This window comes from Bos grunniens, chromosome 5 (genome assembly GCF_055505025.1).
Source record: "Bos grunniens cultivar Pamir isolate PY7600 chromosome 5, Bosgru_T2T1.0, whole genome shotgun sequence".
NCBI classification, from domain to species: Eukaryota; Metazoa; Chordata; class Mammalia; order Artiodactyla; family Bovidae; genus Bos; species Bos grunniens.
Window position 1 is genome coordinate 108,231,536 of NC_141169.1, and position 11,828 is coordinate 108,243,363.

The following is an 11,828-nucleotide window of genomic DNA, read 5'->3' on the forward strand; positions in this document are numbered from 1 at the left end:
GGAGCATACCATTCAATTCAATTTCTGCAAAGTGTCCAGAATAGGCAGTTCCTTACAGACAAAGATGAATCAATGGGGCTAGGTGCTGGGGAGGGTGCTGAGTGCTTCACGGAGGTGTGGGGTTTTCTCTCGGAGGATGAGAATGTTTTGGAACTACACAGACATGCTGGCTGCACAAGACAAATGAATGAGATGCCTCTGGATGATAAACTTTAAGATGGTCCATGTCACGTGAAAGTCATCTCAGTTAAAAAGAATATAGAGCATTTCCAAAGTTCCTTCCAGATCCAAATCGACAATTCTACACCACGGTCCTTCTCCTGGCCGCCCTCCCCCCATGGTGTGGGGTCGGTGGGGAGGCCCGGAGCCAGGGAGTGAAGGCTGCAGGGCAGTGTGGGGTTCAGGGATGGGCCTGTTCTCCTCGCTCTGGATTAGGAATGGGAGCTGGAAGAGGAGGCCCCTTCCTTGCCTTTGATCCCGACATGTCAGAGGAGGTCGGGCTCTGGGAAACAAGGGTTTGGATGGTAAGCTGAGGCCCAGGGAGAGGTGACTGGCTCCAATCCACACAGTCAGGTGGTCCCTGCCCTCCTGGTGCACCCTGGGCTCCAGGGCCCTGCGGTCATCCTGCTTCTTGGGCCACTTGCCCATCAGGCCTGAGTTTTGTCACCCCAGCAAGAGAAGCCCAGGGGACACTTAGAGGGTTAATGTGAAGTTTTAGGGGGATGGGAGAGAGGAGAAAACCTCATCCTCTCTGGCCAGAAGCTGAAGCCCGAGGAGCAGAGGCATAAGGAGCGTTTCACAGATGCCTGCCTTACAGACCCAACCCCCTTCTCCGAAGGCAGGCTGCCGGCCTCCCTCGGGACCTCCACTCCCGCCTCCACCCTCCTGCTCTGCTCTCTGAATAGCGGCCTCCTTCCTGCAGGTGGCGCTGTCGGGCCATCTGGTCCATCACAAGTCAGAGATGCAGAGGCCAGGCTTCTGGAATTCCTGAATCCCACTGGGCCATGGGGCTCCACAGGTCCTCCTGGTTCTAAGGATTCTTCAAAGCCATCCTCAGCCCAACCAGCCCACATCACAGGCATCACCCCTACCCCGGCCCTCCCACATCCACTCACAGATGTGGAGTTCTCCAAAGCCTCTGGGGGTGATGCCCCTGGTGCCTGGGCCCACCTTAAGGACCTCCTCTCTCAGATCCAAGAGAGAGGCAGGGTTGGAACCTGCCCGCCCTCATCCTGCACCCCTCCCCAGGACACCCTGTGCTCTGCTGGGTGCCACCAGCTTCAGGACACGAATGGATCCCAGCACAGAGGCTCAGAGCCACTCCTGGGTCCTCCCTCCCTCCGCAGCCTCCCTCTCCTTCGGCCGGGTTCTGGCTCATAAGTGGGCGGCTGGGGCATGAAGCAGGGCTGGGGCCTGTGAGGCTGGAAGCTGGGGAGCTGAGGGCCCCTTGGGGAGTCTCAGGGCAGCCAGCCGTGACCTTCAGTCTTCATCTCCACCGCCTGGCTGCAGAGCTGACCCCTGTCATTGCCATGCCTCAGAATGCCCCACCGCTGCTCTGGGCTGCCAAGTCAGAGCCACCATCCTCTGCCCAGGCTGCTCAGACCCACTCCTGGCCTCCCGAGATGCACTGGCCTCCCGTCTCCATCCTCCGATGACCTGCTTGCTCAAGCCCTTCACCGTCCTGCGTCTCGTCCACCTCCAAGCCTCTCCTGGTTCAGGCTGTCCCCTGAACCACACCACTTTCTCTTCTCATTACCTGGGATAACTCATTGCTATAGCCTGCTTGTCATTATGTCTAGTGGTTTCCGTGGCTCTTCATAGACTCGCCCATCTCAGGGGAATCTCGAGCAACACATACTCTGCACCTTCCCAAAGGCCCCCCTGGAAGAAAGCTGCTGCATCCCAATATAGTACAGACTCCAAGGCAGAATCAGGGCACGTGGTTTCCCCTTGCCCAGCATCGCTTTCCCTGGACGACCACTGAGCACTGCCACGAGACAACACGACAGGCTCCCTGGGCAGTAACCAGTGGCTTCTTTAGCAGGAGTATCACTAGAGCGACACCTGCCACCCCGGGCAGGTCCAAAGCTTAGGCGAGGAGAAAGAGGAATTGGAGGGAAACGGAAGCAGGAAAGGAAGTCGTTAAACACAAGACGGGCACGTGGGGCTGGGGGGAGACAGGCTGAAGCCAGAGGGAAGGCAAAGCAGGATTCCAAGCCCCCTTTTCACCCCCATCAGGCACGTGATGTCCAAGATGTTCAAGGGGAGGTGGACATCTTTGCCAGATTCCTTGAGGGCACTTACAGGATCAAGATTGGAGTGCAGAGCCCAGGGAGAGGGGCAGTTAGAGGGTCTGGCAAATGAGTCCCATGGTGCCAGGGAAAGGGGGTCTGGAGTGACTGCCAATGGCCATCAGCAGATTCTGCAACTGGAAAGAGCGGGTGGGATGCTCAGCAAGCTGGTGTCCCAGCACCTGAGTCCTCAGTAAGAGTAGCACAGTTCCTCCTGGGTCCTGGAGTCCTGCCAGACAATTCAGTCGGCAGACCGTCTGTAAAAATGTTACTGGAAGGTGTGTAGGGTCCAGCTACTTGCCGCTCAAAAGCCAGTAAACAGGCCAGGCTGATGGAAAGGAAGGTTTGCTTCATTTCAGATGCCTGCAACTAGGGGGCAGAGTTGGGAGAATGGAAGTTTGTCCAAAGGCCTGCTCCCCCAACCACTAGCAATCAGTGGGGCAAGAGCTTTTATAGACAGAGGGAGGGGGGTCCATGCAGAAACAGCACAGTCAGCTTTGACCGTCATCTTGAAATTGGTCGTCAGTGGTCTGACTGGCGTCATCTTGATTGTTTTCAGTACAGTTAAGCTTCAGTTCCCGAGTCGGTTTGTTTCCATTTCTTTGAGGCCAGTTCTCAGAATTGTGGCAACTCAAATCATGGGTGCAATCTGGTTGTCATGTAATTAACTTCTTCCACCTGGGGTTTCAGTATCTATTAAGCAGCTCATAGGATATAGCTCAGAATATTATCCACAGCTCTTGAGAAGGAACTAGAGGTCCCTGACTATGTTTAATGACTACATTATTATTCATTAGTCTCCTTTGACTGTTTTCCTTTGTTTCCACATTTCTCATTTCTCTGGTTAAACTTATTTTTGACTAAAGTTTCCCATAGATAAAAGGCAAGCAAAGGACTTGGGGTTGGGTGGGGGTGGGGTGGGGCAGCAAGGATAATAGGGAGAGAGAAGGGACCAAAAAAAAGAAAAAGACTCTGCCCTTATAAAGGCTAATATCTGGTGGGAAGATGGACAAGCAAACAATTTTAAATAGTGTGAGAAATAAGGTAAGAGATGCTTGACCCAGCTGTGCTATGAGAGCAGAGGGGAGAAACCTCTAGGTCAGAGCCTGTATGCGTGTGTGTGTGTGTGTGTGTGTGTGTGTGTGTACAGGAGTGCTCACGTGAAGATGAACGTCACCTCCCAAACAGCAGCAGGTGGGTACCCAGAACTCTGTGTGTTGGACAGGGAGTTGCAAGCTTTCCATGAACCAGCCCACATCACCCTCCCAACACGATGAGGAAGGACCCACAGGGTCCTCATTTTAGAGACAAGTAAACCCGGGCCTCCAAACCCTCTTAGCCAGTTTGCCGTTATGCCTCTCACTCAAACTTCACAGCCGTTCTGCAGATGACACGTTAGCTCAGTTTTACAGATGAGGACGTGATTGCGAAAGATGAAGCGCTTCACCCAAAGTCACCCAGCTAGTGAGTGAGCTGGGAGACATGACCGAGTTTATCTGAGTCCCACATCCCGTGCTCAGTCTGCCTTCATCAGTGGAGACGAGCACTCTGCCTTTTTGTGCCTTGTTCTTGTTGTCTTTCTTATTGCTATGTTTTGTTTTTTTGTTTGCCCTGCGAGGCTAACGAGATCTCCATTCCCTGACCAGGGACTGAACCCAGGCTTCGGCAGTGGAAGCCCAGAATTCTAGCCAGTGGGCCACCAGGGAACTCCTAACACCTTGTTTTTTGTCATCTAGGAAACACGAGGAAAGTATCTTAGCCTGAAGTGTAAATAGTGTTCCTAGACTGGTAGCCTTTGGAATATCTCCCTTTTGGGGGTGAAAATTGTTGTTATTTAGCCACTCAGTCATGTCCAACTCTTTGCCACCCCATAGACTGGCTTTGTCCTTCACTATCTCCAGGAATTTTTTCAGACTATGTCCACTGAGTCGGTGATACTGTCTAACCATCTCATCCTCTGCCTCTGCCTTCTCTTCTTGCCCTCAGTCTTTCCCAGCATCAGGATCTTTTCCAATGAGTTGGCTTTTCACATTAGGTGGCCAAGGTATTAGAGCTTCAGCCTCAGCATCAATCCTTCCAATGAATGTTCAGGGCTGATTTCCTTTAGGACTGACTGGTTTGATCTCCAGGAGGTAGGAAGAAAAATTTCAAAACTGGCCCAGCCTCCTGGGACCCTTGCTGGACAGGAGAATTCTGGAAAAAGCGTCATGCCTGTCTTGAGCAGATCTGATAGGGCCGGAGGAGAAAGCCTGAAATAGACCTGGCTGCCCTCACCCTCCACAGACCCGAGGGAGCTGTTTGTCCAGCTCTGAATAACCATTCTAAGGAGGATGTCCTGGGAATTTCCTTATGTGGCAGGGCGTTTGACTAGATGACTTCACAATGCTAGATGGACTCTCCCCCACCTCCATCTCTAACCTCCGCGATAAGAAACAGCACTACTCAGATTCTTCTTAAAAAGAAACTGTGTAAAGATATTTAAAGACATCAAAGGTTATCACAAGGAAGGTGGGAACCAGTTCATCTCCATGTCTACCGAGGCTTGGACAAGAGAGTGGGGATTTTGAAAACAGCTACAGGGATTCCCAGGTGGCTCAGACGATAAAGAGTCTGCCCACAATGTGGGAGACCTGGGTTCAGTCCCTGGGTCGGGCAAATCCCCTGGAAAAGGAAGTGACAGTTGCATCCAGGATTCTTGCCTGGAGAATCCCACAAATGGGGGACTCTGGCGGGCTACAGTCCCTGGGGTCTCAAAGAGACGGACATGACTGAGTGACTAAGCACAGCACAGATGATGCTAGTAGTAAAGAACCTGCCTACCAATGCCAGTGCAGGAGACAGTAGAGACTCGGGGTCGATCCTGGGTCAAGCAGATCTCACGGAGAAGGCAATGGCAACCCACTCCAGTATTCTTGCCTGGAAAATCCCACGAATGGAGGGGCCTGGTGGGCTACAGTCCATGGGATCATAAAGAATCGGACACTCCCTTCACAGGGATTTAGATTAGACACAAGAGCTTTCTGATAAGGTGAAGAAAGGCTGGAGTGGATTTTGCCAGGTTCCAGGAAACAAGTTGTGAATCTCTTTAAACCTGTGATGTCTTGCAGAAATATAAAGGAGCCACATATACAACTTTAAATTTCTTAGCTGCCATATTTGAAAAGAAAAAAGAAACAAGGGACGTTAATTTCTATAACATATTTTATTGAACCCAACAGATCCAAAATACCATCAATAGAAAAGTAATGTAGGGACTTCCCCGGTGGTCCCGTAGTTAAGAGTTCACCTGCCAATGCAGAGGGAGTGGATTTAATCCCTGGTCGAGGAATTAAAATCCCACCTGCCCTGTGGCCAAAAAATCAAGATGTGTAACAGAAGCAATGTTGTAACAAATTCAATAGAACTTTTAAAATGGTCCATATCAAAAAAACATTTGTTTAAAAAGTAATGTAATTTACATTTTTAAAATGAGATAATTTCTATTAATGAGATAGTTCACTTTGTTTTTGGTATTGTCTTCAACATCCAGCACGTATTTTATCCTTACAGTGTGTCTCAGTTCAGACTGGTCCTATCGCCGCTGCTCGGTAACCATGTGTGGCCAGTGGCCATGCATCAGTCAGCACAAGTCTCAGATCACTAATGACTGACACCCCATGGAGAGACAAGGTGTATCTGGTTTTACCTGCAGGCAGAAAGCTCTCCAGAAGTCCTGAGAATCTGTGGGGGTGAAGGCCCAGAGAGCAGTACCTCCTAGCGCCTCTCAGCCTTCCTTGTTGCCAGAAACACATGATCTATCACCATCCGCAGTTCTGAGAACCCGCTGGGCAGGGCTTTGTGTGCCCTTTCGGTAGAGGGAACCCTGACCCCGAGGGTCTGTCAGGTCCAGGGTCAGTGACTTGTTGACCACTGTGGGTTAACACTGCCCAGGAGAATTGGGAGGTTGGGATTGACATATACACACTGTTGGTATATCATGTATAAAACAGATAGCTAATGAGAACTGAGTACAGCACAGGGAGCTCAGTGCTCTGCGGTGATCTACTTGGGAAGGAAATCCAGAAAAGAGGAATAGATGTAGACTTATGGCTGATTCACTGTGTTGTACAGCAGAAACTAACACAACATTATAAAGTAATTTTTCTCCAATTAATTAAAAAGACAAAAGCACCACTTGGGAGAGTGAGGAAATTTTCCGTGCTGGCCTCCTGGTTGATCTCTCCACATCTTGCTGGTGTGAGGGACTGGTCACCAGATGGGGGCACCAGCCCGGGCAGAGGGGTTGGAGGTCTACCGCACCTAGGGTGTGGTGTGGGAGCATCAGCCCAGGCCAGTCTGGCCCATGTTACCCCCGGCTGCAGCACCTCCGCCAGGTACCTTACGGCCTGCCCCCTCCCCTGTGCTCATCTCCACACAATGTCATTTGCCCCACGCTCATCCCTCCGTCTCCTCTCCAGCACCCAGCCCTCCCCGGCATCATCCATGCAGTTGTCTATAGTCTGCCTTCCTCATCAGGATGTGAGCTGTATGGAAGCAGGGCTCCATCTGGCTCACCACTGTGCCCCCAGGGTCTCACTCAGTGTCTAACACACAGTGTTGCTGTTCAGTCGCTCAGCCGTGTCCAGTTCTTTGCGGCCCCATGGACTGTGGCACACCAGGCTCCCCTGTCCTTCACTGTCTCCTGGAGTTTGTTCAAACTCATGTTCATTGAGTCAGTGATGCCATCCAACCATCTCAGCCTCTGTCGTCCCCTTCTCTTGTCCTCTTGCCCTCAACCTTTCCCAGCATCAGAGGCTTTTCCAATGAGTCAGTTCTTCGCATCAGGTGGCCAGAGTTCTTCAGCTTCAGCAACGTGGGGCAAGGGACAAATTTACAAAGGAAGAAGCCAAGGGATGCAAAAAGCAAGAGTCTCCTTACCCCCGAGCCTGTGGGACCATGAGACAGTGAGAGAGCCAATATTAATTTAAGCCACAGAAACAGGGACCAGCTGGACCCCTTCTGCAGCCACATTCCAGAGAATGGTATTTCCTGAGCATGACTGGTTCCCAGGCCTCGTCAGATCCACTGGGAAAGAGGTGACACTGTCCCCAACCTCTCCCCATCCAAACTTCAAACGCCCGAGTCCCCCATCTTCTTTTCTATTTTCTAAAAATATTTATCTATTTGGCTGTGCCAGGTCTTAGTTGAGGCATGAGAATTCTTAGTTGTGGCATGTGGGATCTAGTTCCCTGATCAGGGATCAAACCTGGGCCCCAACCCTTGGGAGCTCAGAGTCTTAGCTACAGATGACCAGGGAAGTCCCCCCGCGCCCCACCAAATCCCCCTTCTACACCACAGGAGCTTGCACAGTCCTGTGGGATGCAGACACACGCTGGGAAACCCATCTAGGCTGTCAGCCCAGCCTGAGGCAACATGGCTAAGCCCCCGAGGGTCCCCTCATTCTTAACCGTTGACTGTGGCCCCCCTCCAAAGAATGTATTAATAAAGGACTCTTGAAGAAAGACATTGAAGACTTTTCAGACCTAGGGAATGGAAGGCTGAGAATGAGGTTGGGGGAGATACCTGTCAACGTGGGCCTGCCGGGCATCCTTATATACAGAGTCCACGTGCACGGTTAATCCCGCTGTAACAACCAGAGACCCCGGTACATGCCACTGGAGCCTCTTCAACCTCTGTGCCCGGCTAATATGGGGGTAATGGGTATCCAGGCATGGGAGTGGAAGGGAGCTGGAATATTCCACTGAAACTGAAGCCACAGGAAGCCAGGATGTGGGGGCTGAGCTGGGTAAGTGGAATCACACCAGTATTTGGTTTTCAGTCCACACTCGCCGTCTCCCTCGTGCTTTGGCTTTGGCACAGCAGGGACCGAGCAGGACTCGGGAGACAGGCAGGAGGCTTTGAGTCCTGGCTGTGCCCCGGACCTCAGAACTTGACCTTGAGTAAGTTTTCTGAGTCTTGGTGTACTCGCTTCCTGGGGCTGCCGTAACAAAGCCCTGAAACCTGGGTGGCTTCAACAGTACAAATGTGTTGTCCTGCTGTCCCGGGGAAGCTGGAAGCCAAAGGTCAAGGTGTGGGCAGGACTGGGCAGGACTGTTGCCTCCTGAGCGCAGTGAGGCAGGATCTGCTCCAGGCCTCTCTCCCGGCTGCTGGTGGTTTGCTGGTGACCTCTGACCTTTCTGGTCTGGACACACACCACCCCACCCTCAGCCTTCATGCTCACGTGGTATTCTTCCCAACTGCAGATCTCGCGGGGTCCAAATTTCTCCTTTGAAGAAGAGCACTATTTGAGCTATTTCAAATCCTAAAAGACGATGCTGTTAAAGTGCTGCACTCAATATGCCAGCAAATTTGGAAAACAGCAGTGGCCACAGGATTGGGAAAGGTCAGTTTTCATTCCAATCCCAAAAAAAGGCAATGCCAAAGAATGTTCAAACTACCGTGCACTCATCTCACACACTAGCAAAGTAATGCTCAAAATTCTCCAAGCTAGGCTTCAATGGTATATGAACCGTGAACTTCCAGATGTTCAAGCTGGATTTAGAAAAAGCAGAGGAACCAGAGATCAAATTGCCAACATCTGTTGGATCACTAAAAAAGCAAGAAAGTCCCAGAAAAACATCTGCTTTATTGACTACGTCAAAGCCTTTGACTGTGTGGATCACAGCAAACTGTGGGAAATTCTTAAAGAGACTGGAATACCAGACCACCTGACTTGCCTCCTGAGAAACCTGTATGCATGTCAAGAAGCAACAGTTAGAACTGGACATGGAACAACAGACTGGTATATTTTCATCTTGCTTATTAAACTTCTATGCAGAGTACATCATGTGAAATGCTGGGCTGAATGAAGCACAAGCTTGAATCAAGATTGCCAGGAGAAATATCAATAACCTCAGATACACAGATGCCACCACCCTCATGTCAGAAAGCGAAGAAGAACTAAAGAGCCTCTTGATGAAAGTGAAACAGTGAAAAAGTTGGCTTAAAACTCCACATTCAGAAAACTAAGACCATGGCATCTGGTCCCATCATTTCATGGCAAATAGATGGGGAAACAGTGGAAACAGTGACAGACTTTATTTTCTTGGGCTTCAAAATCACTGCAGATGATGACTGCAGCTGTGAAATTAAAAGACACTTACTCCCTGGAAGAAAAGCTATGACCAACCTAGACAGCATATTAAAAAGCAGAAACATTACTTTGCCAACAAAGGTCAGTTTAGTCAAAGCTATGGTTTTTCCGGTAGTCATGTATGGATGTAAGAGCTGGACTATAAAGAGAGCTGAGTGCTGAAGAATTGATGCTTTTGAACTGTGGTGTTGGAGAAGACTCTTGAGAGTTCCTTGGACTGCAAGGCAATCAAACCAGACAATCCTAAAGAAAATCGGTCCTGAATATTCAATGGAAGGAATGATGCTGAAGCTGAAGCTCCAATACTTTGGCCACCTGATGCGAAGAACTGAGTTACTAGAAAAGACCCTGATGCTGGAAAAGATTGAAGGTGGGAGGAGAAGGGGACGACAGAGGATGAGATGGTTGGATGGCATCACCGACTCAATGGACATGAGCTTGAGCAAACTCCGGGAGATAGTGAAAGACAGGGAAGCCTGGCGTGCTGCAGTCCATGGGGTCACAAAGAGTCAGACGAGATAGAGCGACTGAATTGACTGACTAAAGAAGGACACACCCATATACACAATGGAATATTACTCAGCCATAAAAAGTAATGGATTTGAGTCAGTTGTAGTGATGTGGATGAACCTAGAACCTGATATACAGAGTGAATTGGGTCAGAAAGAGAAAAATGAGTATCATATATATGCATATGCATGGGATTTAGAAAAATGGTACTGATAAACCTACTTGCCTCGGAGAAGGCAATGGGACCCCACTCCAGTACTCTTGCCTGGAAAATCCCATGGATGGAGGAGCCTGGTAGGCTGCAGTCCATGGGGTCGCTAAGTCGGACATGACTGAGCGACTTCACTTTCACTTTTTGCTTTCATGCATTGGAGAAGGAAATGGCAACCCACTCCAGTATTCTTGCCTGGAGAATCCCAGGGACGGGGGAGCCTCGTGGGCTGCTGTCTCAGTGGTCGCACAGAGTCGGACACGACTGAATCGACTTAGCAGCAGCTGCAGCAGCACATGACCTCATCTTAACTTGACTATCTCTATAAAGATCCTATCTCTAAATAAGGTACATTCTGAGGTCCTAGGGGTTGTGTGCGTGCCTGCATTTTAAGTCACTTAGTCATGTTCAACTTTTTGCGATCCTATGGACTGTAGCCCACCAAGCTCCTCTGTCCACGGGATTCTCCAGGCAAGAATACTGGAGTGTGTTGCTGTGCCCTCCTCCAGGGGATCTCTCCTACCCAGGGATCAAACCTGTCTCTTATGTCTCCTGCATTGGCAGACAAGTTCTTTACCACTAGCAAGCACCACCTGAGAAACTCCCTAGAGGTTGGGCCATTAACACATGGATTGGGGGGGACACAATTGAACCCCTAACATCTCGTCTGTAAGTGGGGATCATAATGTAATTGTCGTGGTTGCAAAGTGCCTCAAGGAGACGTGGTCCACAGTGGGGCAGGGGAATGTCTGCCTGGTCTGAATGGGCATATGCCTCTGTGTTGCCTGGATGGGATCGAGCCCCAGGGAGCAGGGCCCAGGTCAAGACTCACCCTTTGAGTATCCTACACAAGTCAGCAGAACCTTGACCAGGGCGTGCCAGGGATGGTGGGGACAAAAGGCTGGAGAGAAAAATCTGATGGCAGATGCATCAGGGCTCTACAAAGTCTGAGAATGGACTTCCCTGGAGGCCCAGTGGCCAAGACACTGTGCTCCCAGTGCAGGGGGTGCAGGCTCCATCCCTGATCAGGGAACTAGAGCCCACATATGGCAACTAGAGAACCTGAGTGCCACCACTAAGACCTGGGGCAGCCAAATAAATTAAAAAGGAAAAGTCTGATACCAAGTGGTGACAAGGAAGTGAAGCCAAGGAACCCCATCTGCTGCTGATGGAGTGCCGGTTGGTACAAACACTTTGGAGGGTAATTTGGCATCATGTCAAAAGAGGCAAGATGTATATCTGATGCCCCAGCAATCCCACTCCCAGGAATGCTTACAGGTGTACCCCAAGAGACAGGTGCAAGAAATGTTCACAGCATCTTTGTTTGTAAAAATGAAAAATAACCTAAACTTCCTAAATGTGATGTATTCACTAGAGAAATACTATACAGCAATTAAAGAGAATTAGCCCATGGGTGTGGAGAAGGCGATGGCACCCTACTCCAGTACTCTTGCCTGGAAAATCCCATGGACGGAGGAGCCTGGTAGGCTGTAGTCCATGGGGTCGCTAAGAGTCGGACATGACTGAGCGACTTCACTTTCACTTTTCACTTTCAAGCACTGGAGAAGGAAATGGCAACCCACTCCAGTGTTCTTGCCTGGAGAATCCCAGGAACGGGGGAGCCTGGTGGGCTGCCATCTATGGGGTCGCACAGAGTCGGACACGACTGAAGTGACTTAGCAGC